Raw genomic sequence first — 16960 nt, 5'->3', positions numbered from 1 at the left:
CAGCCCTGTCTTAAAGTTTTGTTCAGCTTCCAGTTTCCATTATTCCTACCGATGCTTTTCCTCATTCTCCCAATTCACAGCACACATTTGCTCAGAGCCGTTTGTTCTTGTGCCAGGATGGTCACTCTGCTTGGATTGCTCTGCTGTACCCCACTGCTTGGCCCTGGATTATGCGTAGGGAACATTAGCATCTTCTTCCTGGTCTTCTGCACGGCTGAGTCAAAAAAAAGCAAGTTGTCTTGGTGTCCACACGTAAGACAGGCTTCCTATTCACAGACACTCCAGCAGGCATCCTCGGCAAATTTACCTCCAGTTCAGCCTTTGCCAGGCACGAGCTGTGTACTCACTGAACTCTGCTATCACGATAGTACAGAAATGTCTCAATACACTGTAGGATGAGGTTTGTTTTCTCCACAGTCATAGTGCACCAGTGACTCACAGCCAACCTGCAAGCAAGCAAAACCTCTTACCTCGCTCTGCCCTCCCCTCTCTACGCACCAACATTCATGGCCAGCTGCTTTTTCCTGGGTCAGTCATGACCTTTTCTGTGCTGACGATGTCCCCAGCTCCATGCCATCAGCAAAAGCTGCATTGCTTTCTCACGTTTTGTACATTACTGAAACCAGCCGATGAGATCCGTCCCACCTCCACAGGCTCCCACACCGCTCCTTACCCAAGAAGGTTTGTCCTGGGAATCACTAGGGTTTAGGTACAACATGGAAAGATGTCCAGCCAGAGAACCCAGCGTCCAAGAGAGAAGGGAACTTGAACTACGGACCCTGTAATGCAATAGAAAAGCTTATTTTAATAATGAAAAACATTTCCAAAAAAAATCAAAATGAAACATGATTTGGGGATGTTGAAATGTTGGGTTTATATGAAGATGTCAAAAAAATTTACCTTTCTAGGTAAAGCCTTTCAGAACTTCCACTGCAGAAAAGCGGATGGTCCAAGCATTTGATATGCTAATGTTCAGGCAATTTTTAGAAAAATGTATTACCTAAATATTTCTTTCCGTTCATTACTAAAATTCAAAATGAAGGTCACTTTTGGATCAGTCACATCAGACTCAGAGATTCAGCTGGAACACAAATGTTAATATATTTATGCACCAAATTAGACAGGTGACAGTTGGCACAGTTATCAGTTCATAAGCAAAAACAAAGCGAAAATGCAGGCTAGACTGCAAGGCTGCTCATCAAGAAAAACACTCCCTATCAAAATTACGGATTTTGCAATGAGGAGTAGTATCTGTTGGGATTACAACCTTATTCTCTGTCATAGTAGTTGAACTTTTAACTTGCTGGAGCAAATTGAGAAAAGAGCAAATGTCTGTACCTGTAGCACCCCTCTTTCTTGCTCTAGCACTTAAAACTCACGGAATTCAGCTGGTTATTCTCATATCTGCCTGTGTTCTCATGTGGTGTTCCCCACTAGTGTTAATCTGAGTGGGAATCAGCCACGATTTCATCTTGAATTTGAAATAATACAACAAAAAACCCTACATGAAACTATAGACATAGGAGAAGAATTCTGGAAATATGTTTTCTGGCTTTAAAAACTTTCAGGGTTTTTAAACAAAGTTTTCCAAACTGACTTTGCAGAAGAATCAAAACGCATAAAATTGGCTTCTGCAAAAAAAAAGCAAAACGTCTTTTGAATGGGCAGGTTGGCATCTTTTATTTTAATTTCCCACGTTTTGCTTTTTTGTTAGGAGGCTATGTCAAAGTGAAAATGCTGTATATATTATAGACATGATCTATGACGCAGAACAATATTTATAACATGCCTTTAAAGTTATGTAATGCTGAGAACAGAAATGCAATTAAAGTAGAGAGGAGAGGAGAGGAAGTTCTGCACTCTGCAGAGCGTGCTGTCTCATCTTTTAAACGATGCAACATGATGGAAACCAATAAATGTTTCTGCAGAGGTGACTGGTTTCTTGTATGATGTATTGATATGGGAGGAGTTGATCTCAAAGATGCATTTTTTTCAAAATCAATTTTTCAAATTCATTTGGGGAAAACAATGACATTTTCATTTTCTTTGTAAGAAAAGTATGTGCTATCTTCCCCATATGTTCTCCGAAGAGTGCAAGCAAAAGAGGGCATTTGGAAGTTATTTTCTAGTTTGTACTAAATTATTTCATGTGTTTCAAAAATAAAAAGCCGTGTTTATGTGCACGGCTATATTGCAGAGAGCCAGACAGCTTCTCAGAGATGGGAACCCAAGATGACAGTGGCATCAGAGACTTTCTCAGGGTGCCAGCTACACCAGAGAGGTGGCTTGTTTTCCACTGACAGAGTACAGGTAATTAATTTCCTCATTTCACTTTCACAGAGATATTATTTTTTTTTATTTGCTTTTCATATAGCAACTTAAATATTTATCTCTCACTAGTTCCCATCTGCCACATTCCCCTCCACGCAACTGTTTGCTTGTGACTGATAAGTACCAGAAATGTGCCAAGTATTCACCTGTGTTAAATGCCCATAGGATACCAGGTATCAGAATTGTTAACCCTTCTCAAAACATATAGAATGTAACTTCAGGGCCATATCCCAAAAGTTCCTCGCCACAAAGCTGCCCACAGATCTTTGCCTTCTAGTGCTCCGAGCAGAGGGCAGATTGATCAGAAGAGCTGACACCACGCAGCCATGTAACCAGCGGTGCACCGCAGTGCCAGCAGCACTGATGACATCCCCATCGAGAGACGTTCCCCTGCATCCCTGAAGAGTTGTGGCCTGGGTAACTCATGCCGCTGTGCCTCTCCAGCACGGTGTCCCAGATAACTCCTTCACGCCCTGCCGCAAAGGACTGGTGGTGAGAGAGATGCTGTGCAAGACAAAAGTCTGACAGCTGGGGAGAAGAGAGGCACCAAGTAAACCATTTACACTGCAAATCTTAATTTCTGGGGACATGTCGACTCTCTATGGAAAGAATCCAAATTCCCTGGGAAAATGCCCAAATCAAATAAAAATTCAACACTTTTCAACCAGCTCTAGCATACAAACAAAACAAGAGGGTGAAAAAATGAAAATGCATCCAACTGCAGTAATTTGGAAGAGGTTTATGCTCATTATTATCTCATTTGCTTGATTTTCTTTGGGGGGCTTGACCTGTTTGGGAATATGAATTTTGCCTTCCCCTGTATCAGAAGAGCAGGGTGTATACAAAGGGAAATGCAGACCAAAGCCTGACGACACAGAAAGGAGAGATGGCACAGAAATGGAGCAGAGGAAAGGAATGGGGTAAGGAATGTGCATGAAAAGTTGAGAAGGCTGGTGGTTATCAATGCCAAAATAATATCCAGCAACTGAGGGTCACAGCCTGAAGACATCACACAAGGTGATGGAGAGAGCACTGGGGATCACAAGCAAACCCGGCTGGTTTTCCTCCCACTTCTTCTATCCTCCAAGGCACAACAGCTGCAGGTGAGGGTGTTGCATCAGGTTTGGAGTCCTATCTAGACCGTTCCCATGCACCAGTTTTACACAGCAAAATATAACCAAAATTTTATTCTGGGAAGTCTCTGCGTATATAATGCACATGTGAACTTTCCAGAGAGAGGGCTCCATAGATCACCCTCTTCTGTATCAGGTGAGGAGGGTCCTGAAGGCACCTGGACTCATTCGCAAGACCATGTACAAGGATAATTAAGCTCTTGTATATTCATGCCTATGTAATGGGAGGCAGATTATTGCTGATCACAAAGTCAGCTCCCCACACATTTTAAAACCTGATCCTTCTGCTAAGCCGCTCAGACCTGGCAAGCCCGTCACTTCAAACCCAACCATGTGCCCTCAGCTGAAGCAGTTCAACATGCGAGGGCATCACCAACGGCTACACTTGTATTTCTCCCTCACAGAAGCACCAGAAGTGGACAGAGTGGGACTTTTGCAATAACAACTTCAGAAATGTGAACATTTATAAAAGAGAAACTTGAGGGGAGAAAGCTCAATTGAGCCTTTTAGCATGTCACACCAGCCTCACGTGAGATCCTCTCCAAAATGGATATAAATGCATCAAAATGAACAATGAATCACAGCAGGTTAATTGTGATGAAAATGTTCTTGCTGTAGTTATTTGTTATTACAGCTTGATTTTGGACAGGATCTTATGAATTCTGACCTATTTTTTTCCCTCTCCAGCTATATAAGACTATGCCACACTCAGAACTGGGATCAGGCTAGTTTCTTATGGGTATAATTAGTTATTTAAGGAGCAAATATAGAAAGTAAAGGTGTTCTGACTGAGACAAGCTTCAGTGACCCAAGGATTAGCCAAGTGAGGACCGAGCCATGTAGATATCCATTTGGACCCTCCTACCAGGGTGCCAGAATAACATTCTGTGCTCTTCCAGGAGTCTGGACACAAGCCAGTGCCAACAAACCATAGGTACAGAAAGACAAGCCACATTTTACAGAGCCGAGCTTACCCCACCACACTGCAGAGGTTTTGAGTAACCAGCAAACACATCCAGTGACTTGGGGTGTGAAGTCAGGGCTACTGCTGTATTAGCCCTGCCTCATTAAGTCTGCACTGGGAAAGAAAAGGGTGTGCACAATATTTTTAACATTTCCTTTTCAAAAGCCTAGAACTGAGAAAAGAGAAGAAAAACAAACACATGCATTTTTGAACAACCAACAAAAGCTGACAAATCCCAGCCCCAAAGTACTGAGAAACGGCACTCTAAAATTTGGAGGTTAGGTTTTAAGAGGAATACGTGAATAGCTCAAAGAAAATAAGATTATTTTGTGGAATCTTTCATTTTCAGTAAAAACCCTCCTTTTTTTATTTCACAAAGTGAAGTTTGGATGGACATTTTTTTAGCTAGCTCTCCTTGTAATCAGATATATAGCTCTAAGACCAGGCACATGGGCTCATTTTGCTAGGACCCTAGCAAAACATAAGCTCTTCTTTGACTTCATGGAAATGAAAGGAAGCCAACTTCTTACGTTAGACTTTTGTTTCCCTCCTTTCGCTCTTCAGGATAAGTGAAGAGTTCTGAAAAATGAGCTGAACTAAACGCATGCACTCTCAGAAAATTGACACAAGACATGCATGCTGTGGTTCCAGAACTGTAGGTCATTATATCTGGTAATACCTCACAGAAAACTTCAAAACAACAGTCAGAAATAATGTTTATCAAACACTCCCATTTTTGCATTGCTCTGCTCCTGCTAAAAGAAATACGGATATTTGCATAAAAACTGCTTTGATCTTAATTTTGTTCTTTTAAGACACACACGTTCTGCTGTTTAGTTCTCACTGGGATTCACAGATTTCTTCTGTGAATCCCCAGTCCACATCACCAATAGTGATGTGCTAATTTTGGACTAGAGTTCTGCTACTTGGGCAAAGATCAAAAAAATAAGAGGCTATTTTCTTGCAAGTACTTGGGAGAAGTGTTAAAACCCGGAGCCAGAGGGAGAGCATGCAGGTCAACCAGTGGGCTGCTAGTTCTGCCGCCCTGCCAAGCTCACATTTGTTGTAATGTGAGCAGGCGGGGGCCACTGGGGCCAGGTCCAGATGCAGGGGGAAAACCAGACTCTGCCCAACAAGAGCTTAGGCTACAAATGCCACCAACATCCCTGAAATCAGATTAACAGAATTGTCTGTATCCACAGAAGAGGTTTTGGGGTTTTTTCCCTTAAAATGATCTGGGTTGTCTAAGTTCAGTAAGCTACTGGAACATAGTGTCATGGCCTTCACCAGAGCAGTCCCTTTCATCTTAATGGACTGCTCACAGGCTACGTGGCTTATTTAAGAATGCTCCAAATTGAAGTTTAGAACATCCCATCTCTGTGCTCCCATTTGATATCTGCTCCAGAACAGCGTGCCTGCACAGTGATGTCACTTCTCCATAACTGGTTTGTCTCTAACATGTAAGAAATGTTAAATAAAACATCCTTACAGGCATTTTGCAGGCTGTGAAAAGAGACTGGCAGTAGATGGTTCCATACCCAGTACCTTAGGTGCCACCGCCTGCTCTGCAGCAAGAACATTCATGGAAATCAAAGGCAAGATGGTAAATGTGTTTCAAATGTAACTTCGCTACAAAATTCTTCTTAAGTCTTGCACTGGGGGAGAATGAAACAGAACAGGATCTTATTCCTTTCGTATAGCAACCCATCCTAGCACTGTAATTTTCCTTTGGGTTATCTTCCTTCAGGTTATTTTCAAACTCTGAGTTCATTTAGAGCTGGTTCCCAGATGATCCCCCTCTCCCAGCCATGCAGGCTGGAGTTTGCTGGCTACAGGGCAGGTGCAGCACCTGCAGATGTAGCATGACCTTTTCCAGATACTCAAAGAGCACATCCATCAGGAAAACGATCCTGTTCACAAAACACACAGTGACACTGTGGAACTCATTGCTCCAGGAAACTGACACAGCTCAAAACCTAACAGTAATAAAAAAGGACGGGATAGTTATGTGGCTCTCAAGAACATCCACAGTTGTCACAGGCAACGACAGCAAACATTTTGTGTTTGAGGGCTTACGTCGCTTCCTAACTCCTGAAGATCTGGATGGCACTGGACAACAAGGTCAAATTAGCCTCTTCTCACCCGCTGCGCCACAGGATCCTCAAGCCTTCCTCTGAAGACCATTCTAGATCATGTGGGTTCTTGACAATGGACTGGATGGGCAACAGTCGAACAAGGTCATCAATTCCCACTTATCTATACGACAGAAGAAGGGAGAGGAGAGTTCAGTTGCCCGATGTTTTCCCTTCTTCGCCCCTTTCCGTTGAGATTTGCTAACAGCTGCCAGGTCCTTCAGTGCCTCTCACCCACAAAGCTCAAAGTGCTCTCTGTAGAGGTTATGTCCTGCCATCACCAGCCTAGAAAAGGATGTCAAAAGAGCTGGAATGACTTTTGTTAGCTGTCGCCCAGCAGCTGAGGGTAAGAATCAAGAAGAAAACCCTGACATGTTTCTAGACCTTCATAACTTTGCAGCCATGCTGGTATTTTCTTGTTGAGTGCGCGTGTCAAGATTCTACCCACTGTAGGCTGGTATCCAGCCTGCTGCCTTCTTCTAATCAGACTGGCTTCTCGCGTTGGGATTGTGGTGGGCTCTGCTTTGAAATGAGATGCCTGAAAATGGTTGACACCTGTAGTCCTCTGGCTCTTGGGAAAATCTGTTAACCTTCAAGAAAAGTCTTGGAGAGGAGGGACTTTCAAGTTTTACAAGATGGTGAAGTTCTCTTTGGTTCCTTTAAAAAGCATTAGCAAAGGTCAGATTAACAAGTCAACACTGAAACTAGATATGACCAAGACTCCCAAAATTGATGCAGAAAAGAAAAGAGGTGGGTGGGGACAGGGTGTGGGGGAGAAAGGCCCACAACACAACATTGGCTCTGATCCTTTCCCCCTTGTTGGGCCTGGGGCACACTTGATAAGGTGAAGGGAAATTGTAAAATTAGACCTGGCAACCTACACAGAGAGGCCCAGTGCAAAGCCCTTGGCCTGAGGCAAGCTGAGAAAGTTGAGGAATTGTGGGGGAAAGGGGACTTGGCAGGCTAACTTCCTGTGGCTGCATCCAGGGCTAATTAGTTTTCAGTGTTCTGTGTGTGTTTGAATGGAAATGAGCCAGCACTGAGAGGCACGGGGTGAGGAAATCAAAAACACATGCACCGAGAAGGAAGAAGGGGCGGGGGGGGGGGGGGGGGGGGGGGGGGTAGGGAAGGGAAGAAAAAAAAAAACAAAACCTGTCCTTTTTAGCTACATTTTCTTTTTCAGGAGGGCATCTCATCATTTTGTTCCATGAGCACTAAATCACCCTGGCTCCCCTGTCTATCACATCTCACATCTGCTTCAGAACTCATTAAACATCAAAAGGCCTGCCCTATCAGTTCTGCTTAGTTAGAAGTCTGAGTTACTAGAGTCCTAACCAGGGAAGATTTTGTATGTTTTTAATAATAGCTTAAGGAACTTCTTAGCACCCCATAAATTACTTAATGCAACAAACTCTTCCTGTGGACCAGCAAATGTTTTACAGAGGAGTTGAACGCTGCCTTAACATGCTTGTGGTCAGTCCAGAGTTACATAGCAACCTGCTTAAATGAACCTTTAATGCACGTTTCAGTTTAGGAATTGTTTTCCCATGTATCCTCTCCTGCCGCTAGCCCACTCTCATTTTTACTGCCGCTCTAATTTTATATAACTACATTATAACTTGTATTTCCACAGCATTTTGATCCTTGAGGACTCAAAGTCAATCATTAAAGCAGCGATCAGAACGCTGCGGCACCAATGAAACCTGCCTACCTCTGCCAAACCCCTTCCCCCACCCCAAACACACATGGACGGTGCCCTCCACTGCCGCATGTGCCAGGCAAACGGTTCATGAAAATAATTTATACACAGGAAACACAATGAACACTCCAGTGGGCGTTCGTTATTAGGAGTACCACAAGAGCTCTTTAAAATGAACTGAGCCTAGACCGAGTGCTTGTTATTCAAACAAAAGCAAACCAACTTCCATCAGGACACTCAAAAACTTTTTGTTTCTAGTGAAGTTTTTTTTCTGCCTAATTTGAAGTTTCTGTCAGCAGTATTATCACTAAAGCACTTCCATCCCCTTTTCTAGACTCACAAACACAGGGTTTGCACTTTTCTTCATGCTCAGGAATTACTAAATCACTTTTGGTCACACTTTTTAAAAAATCTAACCAGTGGTCAGACTGGAAAACGTTGAGTCCCATAGGCAAACTTTTCAGATGGTGATGGGCAAATCAAAAAAAGAGGCTTTGAACTGAAAAAAAAATTGATTTAGCAATCATCTCCACTTGACTGACTCCGCTAAGCTTCATCATTTAGTTGCAACTGTTTCTTCTTCCATCTGAGGCTGGGGCATATCTACACTTCAGACAGCCTGAGGTTCTGCAGCATCCTTGACCCCTCAGGGTTGCCTTGATTCTTGCTAGAGCCCCAAAACTCAGAATCTCTTCTCTCTCAGTTCTGGGTGCAAGAAATCAACATCTCACACTTAAAAAAAAAAAAAAAAAAAAAAAAGGAGAAAAAGTTAGAAAAAAAGCTATTAAAGAAGGTGGTCAAAAATAGCAAAAAACATAGTTGTATATAAATGTTTCTCTTTATTTTCATTTACCAGGAGTGACATTCTAGCCTAAAACGTATATAAGAATGTCTCTTCCAAAAACTTACAAATCAACAAAATATGTTTTTTCACATTTTTTTTCATTTTTTTTCCAAATATCAGCATAAGTAAAAGGAACTAAAAAATAAATAGCATGGCCCTCAGCTAAACTTATGGAGCCTGAGCAGAGATGTGTGTTAGCACATCCATTCCAAGGCTCCACGTCTCCACTGGCTATCTAACCCTACCTTTGTGCAGGTGAAACAACCTTGGACATCTGAGGTGCTATTAGACTAGAGTCAAGGAAAAATGAAGTCAATGGCAAGTTACTAACCCTCTTCTAGGCTCGCTGTTGCTTGCCAACGACCTGTGGACGCTGCTCACTGAAGGAGATTTCCCTTCCCAAATGCAGCGTGCCTGGGTCCTTGCAATTCATTGGGGGGCAGTCCCGCCAAGCAGCCAGGGGCTCCTACCCCTGCGGTGGGGGCAGACAGCCTCTAAGGGAGCACACATGCCCCATGCTCACTCCTCCTTCACACAGAGTGTTCCCAGTGCTCTCCAAGCAGATCAGATTTAACAGAAAAGTACCAAGTTTATTCCAACGTGATGCACCATTAGGGAAGAAGTTACTTGGTTCAGGACTAAATATGAAGAGATACAGTCCAACAGGAGGGATGCCTAGTTCATTTAGCTCCATTTCAGGATCTGTGTGGCACTCCCTCCAATGACACGGCTGCTGATAGGACAATTTCACAGCTGTCAGAGCTGCCAGCGAAATTCCTGGGAGATCCATGGCCTCTGTTCATTGCTCCTCTAAAGAGGGACCTTTACCTGGGATAAGCTTCCCATAAGAAAACCCCAAGTGACCAGGGGTCCTTTTCAGTGTACCCATGCCTCTGGGGACTGTCTGCAGCCCTTCACCTTGACAAGTAATGCAATTAAGACATCAGCTTATAAGAGATCATCAGTGAAATGCAATGAGCCACAGTATTAGTCTCTTTATACTCTGCTTAAGGAACAAAGCATCAAGCTAGTCAATAAACCAACTCCCTTGTACGATGCAAGGCTGACACCCCCTACAAAACATGATGTTGGGGATTAAATTTAGTCCTTGAGAGTTCACATACGTCTAAGCACAGAGCTGTTCAATGGCTTATGACTCCAAAACTATTTACTACACAAATACTTAAATGACAGAGAGGAATCCAGCTTACTAGCTCTAAACAGAGACTAGGCACATCAGGAAACGATGACAACTTGAAAGTAAGACTGAAAAATGCCTCAGCCACTGACCACTGTGCTTGAAAACCCGCATCAGATCATGAATATTCCAGAACCACTGGAAGACTAACATCACTAAAATGAAAAGTACCTAGAAGGTATCACTGCATAGGTAAGTCTTTCAAACAGGTTGGCCATGTGCTCGGGATCTGAAATCAGCTACGTTCAGCCCTTAGCTGATGTTCTCCAATACAGCGTTCAACAGCTGTAGTCTTCCTCCTGTAACTGCTATTTTCCTCTCTATTCAAGATTTGTATCCTGCACCAGTTTAAATTAAGCACCCCTATGGAGGAAATGACAGGTTCTGAGTGAAAGAAGCTCTAGGGAGTGTGTGTGCTTTCCCACTCTTTGATTTCTCCCTTCATGTGGAGCTCACACTGCCTTGGGATGATATTTACTCTTAACTTAGAGTCGAAGAACATATTTGCTTTCTGTTTTTCATTAAATACAGAGGGTTTCACAAAAGAGGCCATTTTTCATCAAAAAATTGTTTTCAAGTGAAAAATATCTATCAGCTCTACTCCTGACTCTAAACAATTCCTGGCCTAGGAGCACATTACTGTGACTTTACAGTTCATAGAATGTGACTCAAGAAATGAGAAAAATGTTTTCAAGAAGTTACCACAAATACTTTTTTTTTCTAAAAAACGAAGTATTTATATCCCAGCTAACAGTCCAGCTGGTAGCCTGCATGCCATCTGAGACAGCCACAGCATTCACTAGCATCAATCTCACTCCCTTTTTTTGATGACGGGCTCTACATTTGCTTTCACTCAGCCTCCTGGTTCCTCCTTCATTTTCTATCACTTTAAAATAATTGTCAGTAGCATGATATAAGCTGTAGTGTTTTTGTCCTTCTACCTACCATGTCTTGCTGCACTTAAAGATGCCCCAGGATAAGGACAGCTGTCTAGGCTGAAGGAGGCAACTGAGCAGAAGGTACCTGAGAGGTGTCAGAGTCATAAATTGAAGGTGCTTGATGCACTGTGGCTAATATACCACACGGGACATTACATTAAAGCTTTAAGGGGTGAAGTATATCTTACTTTGGTTCTAAAAACTTTCATAAGACGTTCTTCATATGTGCTCAAATTCTTTGCGGCTTCATCAAAGCAAAATCTAGCCTCTGTTCAAGCAGGCAATTTTCTTTTTTTTTTTTTTCTTCTTTCTTTTCACCAGAGACTTCCTGTGAATCTTTTTTTTTTTCTAAAATGACATAAATCCCTCCCTCATCAGACCGGTGCATACAGCATATTTGGAAGCAGCTTACATAACCAAAATAAAACTGCATTTCTTAGCAGAAATTAGGTCAATGATCTGAGCCCTCTGTAGTGGTGCGGTTTCGCACCTATGGAAGCCAACAGCTTTCCTTTTAGCTTCAGACTAAAGCATTGCTAATCACAGAGTTCAGAGACCATGACTCAAATGCAAGAAAACTGTTAGACTCACTTAAAATTCATGAAATGGGCTTAAAAATAATAAACAGTAATATCTTTAATGTCTTTCTATATTTTCAGCCTTCACATTTGGCCCTCTTAAGGTGCAAATATGCTGGTTTTATGGACAAAGGATGAGATACACAATCGCTTCTGCAAAACAAAGAAACTAAAATATTAAACTAAAAACAAGACACACAGGTAAGTAGCATGAATTAGCAGCATGAAGTGAGGTGAAAAGGCACAGTGGAAATTCAGTCTGGTTTGAGAAAAGCACCGATTCTCCCCTTTTTCAAGTTCTGAGACAGAAAATAAGATAACAAAAATAAAAAGACATCTGCACTCAGAAGATTTGATAATGCATTCCATGTTGGCAGGACACTGTGAGCTAGCTACTACATGCCAGTAACACAGCCAAAGAAGGCATCATTGCCCAGGCAGAGAGGCGAGCTGAAGTCATTAGGGATATGCTAACAATACAACCGCCGAGTTATAACTGTGCATCGTGATTTCTCTAGAGAGCTAAGCAGAAAATAAAACTGCTGCCTCCTCCGATGGAGTATAGCCAAGGAATGCAGAAGCAATGCTGTTTGACATCTCTAGACTGAGTCCTCCCAGTAAGCAAAACACTGGATATAGAAAGCAGGTGTGATATTTTAGCATCTCTGCAACATCTGTCCATTTAAATATCTAAGCACTGGTAGTACGTACATCACCATGATATAAAAAAGTCCCAGAGTTATCCCGACAACGTGAAGCCACAGTCCAGTAGCTGAGAGAATTTTTAACTTTATTTCTTCTCCTCATTTTCCATTCTCTTTGCCTTCAGTTGCTGTTGTTGTTGTTGCTGTTTTAAGCTTCAGTGAAGTCAGGAGTTTCTACATTTTATTCAAAGGATGCCAAAGTCCCATCTCCACTGCAGAGCAAGCCAGTCACTGCAAAGATTTCACCTCCTGCTCCCGTGCTATTGCTTTCAAGTCTGACGGTTTCATAACACTGCCTGTAAAATAATACACAACTATCCACCATATCATTTGATCCCTGAAGGCGTATCACTTCACCTTTCCTTATCACTTAATTTATTTCTTCATCTATGTATTATTGCTCTTGCAAACCCTTTGGCAGCACATGCTGTCACTCACCTGGGAAGAATGACAGTGTCAGCAAAGAGCTGGAAGGTAAGGAAGATCCTGGTCTGCATGCACCCGGAGGTTCAGTTTTCTCTGGAGCAAAGAATTATAAATAAATTTCCTGCAAATCAGCAGCACCTGGCTCTGGACAGACCAAGGTCTTCTGCAGCATGATTTTTTCCTTAATAGTGGCTCTTACTCCCACTTCAGCTTTGTGGAATAAAGGAAGTTTGACTCTTCAATTCTGTTCTTAACTATTTGGGTTGGACTTGATGATCTTAAAGGCCTTTTCCAACCTAAATGATTCTGTGATTCTACAATTCTATTAGTGGTCCTTTCTCTGAATATGTTAATGAAATCTCTGCCTTTCCTCTCACAGAATAAGCACACTGCATTTTGCATTTCCAACTTCCTGTCTAGAAAATGAAGCTGATAATGCAAGAAATAAAATATAACATAGAAAGTTACCCATTATTTGCAAACATCTACATTCCCGGGCAGCCATCCTTCCAAGGGCTAGATTTTCTGAGGTCTAGTCAACAATTCAGGCTCCCTGAATGGTTTTCCCTTCTTCCTTCCTTTCCTTTTGAAAAACAGGTTTTAAAGAATCTAGGTCAAGCATTAACTCTTCTTTTCTTTGCTGCTCTTCTTCGCTCCCTTTGAGTCTCAGGTAACTCTTGCTTTGACACTATCCCAACATTTTCATTTACGGATCAGTTGTGTTTCAAACCTTCCGTCTCAGAACAGCCCCTCATTACATACACTGCCTGCCTCTTGTTCTCTGAAAATGTGGGTTTTTTTCATGAAGGAATGCTAGCTCTTTGTGCTGTAATTACACTGGGTCTGCAAGAGGAGGCTCTGGGGAAAGGCAGGCTCCATGAGGCTGTCTTCATGGGGACTTCTTAGGAGGGCTACAGGAAGGACACAGCTCTCCCAGGAAGGAAAACAGTTCCTCTCCCAGAGCACGTGAATCCTCAGGGATATACTGAAGACAAGGCCATCAGTGGAAAAGCTCTGAATTTCCCTGCTCCCACACATGTAACACTAGTGGGAGGGTGTAAAACTGAAGACACTGATGGGAAGAACCAGCTTGTTGTCAGCCTCACTGTGTCCATTCAGAAAAGGACCACATGAATGCACACGACTGCCCTTCCTCTTCTGCTGAGGATCCCAATTTCTTAGTGCTTGTTCTCTCATCCGCTAGAATCAAAATTACAATGGCCCAGTTCTCCTTTACTGAGGTTTGATTCCTATAAATTCCCATGGAAGTCAAACGGAGCCAACCTGAGTAAAAAGTAAGTAAACAGTGAACATGGGATTGAGGGTTTGGTCCTGCATTTTCTAACCTTCTTTTATCCTCTCCTTTTTTCCTTTTTCTCTTCTTTCTTCTACTTCTTCCCTACACTAGTGAATTCAGGAATTAGCTCCATGTCCTCTGTCAGCAGAACTTCCTGGGTCCCAGCACCAAATTGCTCTCTGCCTCCCTCACCCCCTCCATCCCTCTCAGATGGCAAAGCAGATACCAGACAGTGTCTTCACTGACTAGACTCACTCACTTCTGAACAATAGTTATTTTTTCTGTTCAGTTTAGGAAACTATTTTGTTCTTTTTTGACTAAATGGAATTTCTGACAGTTATCAGCATACATAAAGCTTGCGCTCCTCCCTAAACTTGGCATTTTGTGGCATTTGCTGGTTGGAGAACATTTTGTTTTCTGCCTTGGTGGTTAGCAGCAAATGCACATTTACATTTGTTTGTTCCTTTTTCTTGCGTCCTCACTTAAAAAAATGAATCAGTACACTTTTCACTGCTGAGTTATAGCTAGCTAAAATTGCCTCTTTACCCTTTTCTGTTCTGTATAGCTTGTACAGCTCATGCTGTCCTTCCAGATTTAAGCATCACTTTATTAAATTTTAAGGTTTACTGCATTGTAACATACATCCATTAGCACAGAACTGCTTATCTGATTCACAAGCTCCCTTGTACCTTAATACATTCAGACGCTCCTATTTTAAATGTTTAAAATAGCACCATCTTTCGGCTTTTGTTTATCTTCTGATGTAAAGAGAACCCACCGGACTATGTGTGTTAAGCCAAAACTTGTGTTTCTTATCAGGTTTAGACATACACCAGAGGAGCAAACTCATCCATCAGGAATCATTTACACCTGTACATGTCACCAGCTCGCGATCATTCGCAGTGCTGTGGTAACACGTGTACATAATGCCAAAATGAGATCATCTCTTGTGTGGTGTTTCTACACACATGAAGCCCCTACATGTGAAAAAAGAGGTGCAACTATTAGTTACAACTGTAATTTTGCAAAATTGAACAAAGAAATTAACACTAGCCTGACAATCAGACACAACTCTTCTCTTCGAATCATCGCTGACAGGAATATTTTGCTGAAATCCCCAAAGCTAAAGCTGAGCTATACAAATAAATACTGTAGCAGATCCTGACAGGAAGACGTTCAGCCCAATCTTTTCCAGATGGCAGTGATGGATGGCTGTGTGCTTCTATTTATTTGGTTTCCCAGGCAATGGTGTCCTGCTTTCACTGGTCATCACTTGAAGTGCTTTGGCTTACAGACCGGCACACCAGTCATGCAGGCTGCCAGGCAGGTATTCTGGTGGGTTTACTCATTGCTTGGATGTCATGACTCCAAAAAAGAAGCAAAATTTTACCACCTTGCTGGAATTATTTTCTAAAAACTGCATGTCTTAAAATTTGTGACAAACTCTTGGCACAGGACTCAAGGAGCTCCCAGGTAAAGCAGAGACCGGTCATACGTGACTTGCTGATTGCTGAGATATGCCAGTTCTGAAAACAATACAGTGACCTAAAGACTGGGGTGGAGGGGGGTGGGGGGGGTGGGGGGGAAGTGAGAGAGAGAGAGAGAGAGAGAGGAAAGACATCCGAATCCCAAACCACATTGACTGAAAATGTGGCTGTCACTATTGTTCTGTTCTGTAAAACACATGGTACTTTACATAGGGCTATAAAACAAACGTCCATAGATCAGGGACTTACGTTATAGAATAATGTGTGGGGAAGAGTGGAGCTGGGATACAAAGGCTTCTGAATCCAGACCATTCATTTCGCTTGGCCATGCTTGAATAGTGAACCAAAGTTATTACCAACAAACACATGTTTGGTGGCCTAGGTAAAATGATCCATTGTCTCCAGATGATGTTCATTTTACAGGCACCCATACCAGGAAATAAAATGAGACGAGAACTGCTTGCTGCAGAGGTATGAGTTGCGTGGTGCTAGCACGTTGTAAGCAATTTGGGGCAGAGGCTGTACTTTCATGTGTTCATTTAACATCAAACATAACAGGGCCATATTGATGACTGGGGCTTTTGAGGCTACTGCTAACACAGCAACGGATAAATGCAAATTCTTGGTAACAAGAACTTCCTGGTGAAACCAGGTGACAGCTGAAATGTGGACACACACAGGACTGAATGCAGAATGGAAACAGGCACAAGGAAATGCATGCCCTTCCCAGGGTCTCAAGTCACCGGTGTACACAGTCATTTTTAGGAGGGCAATACAGCCAGTCCAGTGCAATTACGATAAAGCCGCCTTCCAAATGAAAGCACTCACATTAACAACAGTAAGTGGACAGATTAGGGGAAGGTTTCTCAAAAAAAAGCTTTATCTGGAATCCAAAGACAGCAGGAAGTGAATGAAATTGGTTGAGGCTGTGGGGATGTGGTCACGCTTCTCTGTGTAGATGAACAGATGGGCAGCAGAGTTCGGCATGTGCTGGTTTGGACAGCTGGTACTGGAGGAAGCCCTAGAAAGGGAATGATAAGAGTACAAGAAAATGAAGGCAGACTGAGGATTTCAGCAGACACTGACTTGCAACACCAGTGCACTCAGGCACAAGTCTTGCAAAAGGCAGTCACCACCTACTAGATTAGAGACTAAGGTAACCTGCCGGGCTGAACCACACTAGAGTCAACAAAGAGAAAAATGAAGTTATAAAAACACCAGCAGCCATT

General features: G+C 42.6%; 1 long non-coding RNA gene across 8 annotated transcripts in view; it reads right to left on the bottom strand.

The window, feature by feature from the left end:
- The window catches only part of LOC114010594 (uncharacterized), a 69092-nt gene that overhangs the window by 14360 nt on the left and 37772 nt on the right, over positions 1-16960 (bottom strand). For 4 of the 8 annotated variants that reach the window (XR_008747666.1, XR_008747673.1, XR_008747671.1 and 1 more), the window contains 2 exons: positions 4439-4542; positions 1-779 (listed from right to left, as the gene is read on the bottom strand). This is a non-coding gene — a long non-coding RNA (uncharacterized LOC114010594). The other 4 variants (XR_008747669.1, XR_008747672.1, XR_008747667.1 and 1 more) reach the window with 4 other exon arrangements.

Source organism: Falco peregrinus, chromosome 6 (assembly GCF_023634155.1).
Source record: "Falco peregrinus isolate bFalPer1 chromosome 6, bFalPer1.pri, whole genome shotgun sequence".
Lineage (NCBI taxonomy): Eukaryota > Metazoa > Chordata > Aves > Falconiformes > Falconidae > Falco > Falco peregrinus.
This window is presented reverse-complemented; position numbering and strand designations above follow the sequence as displayed.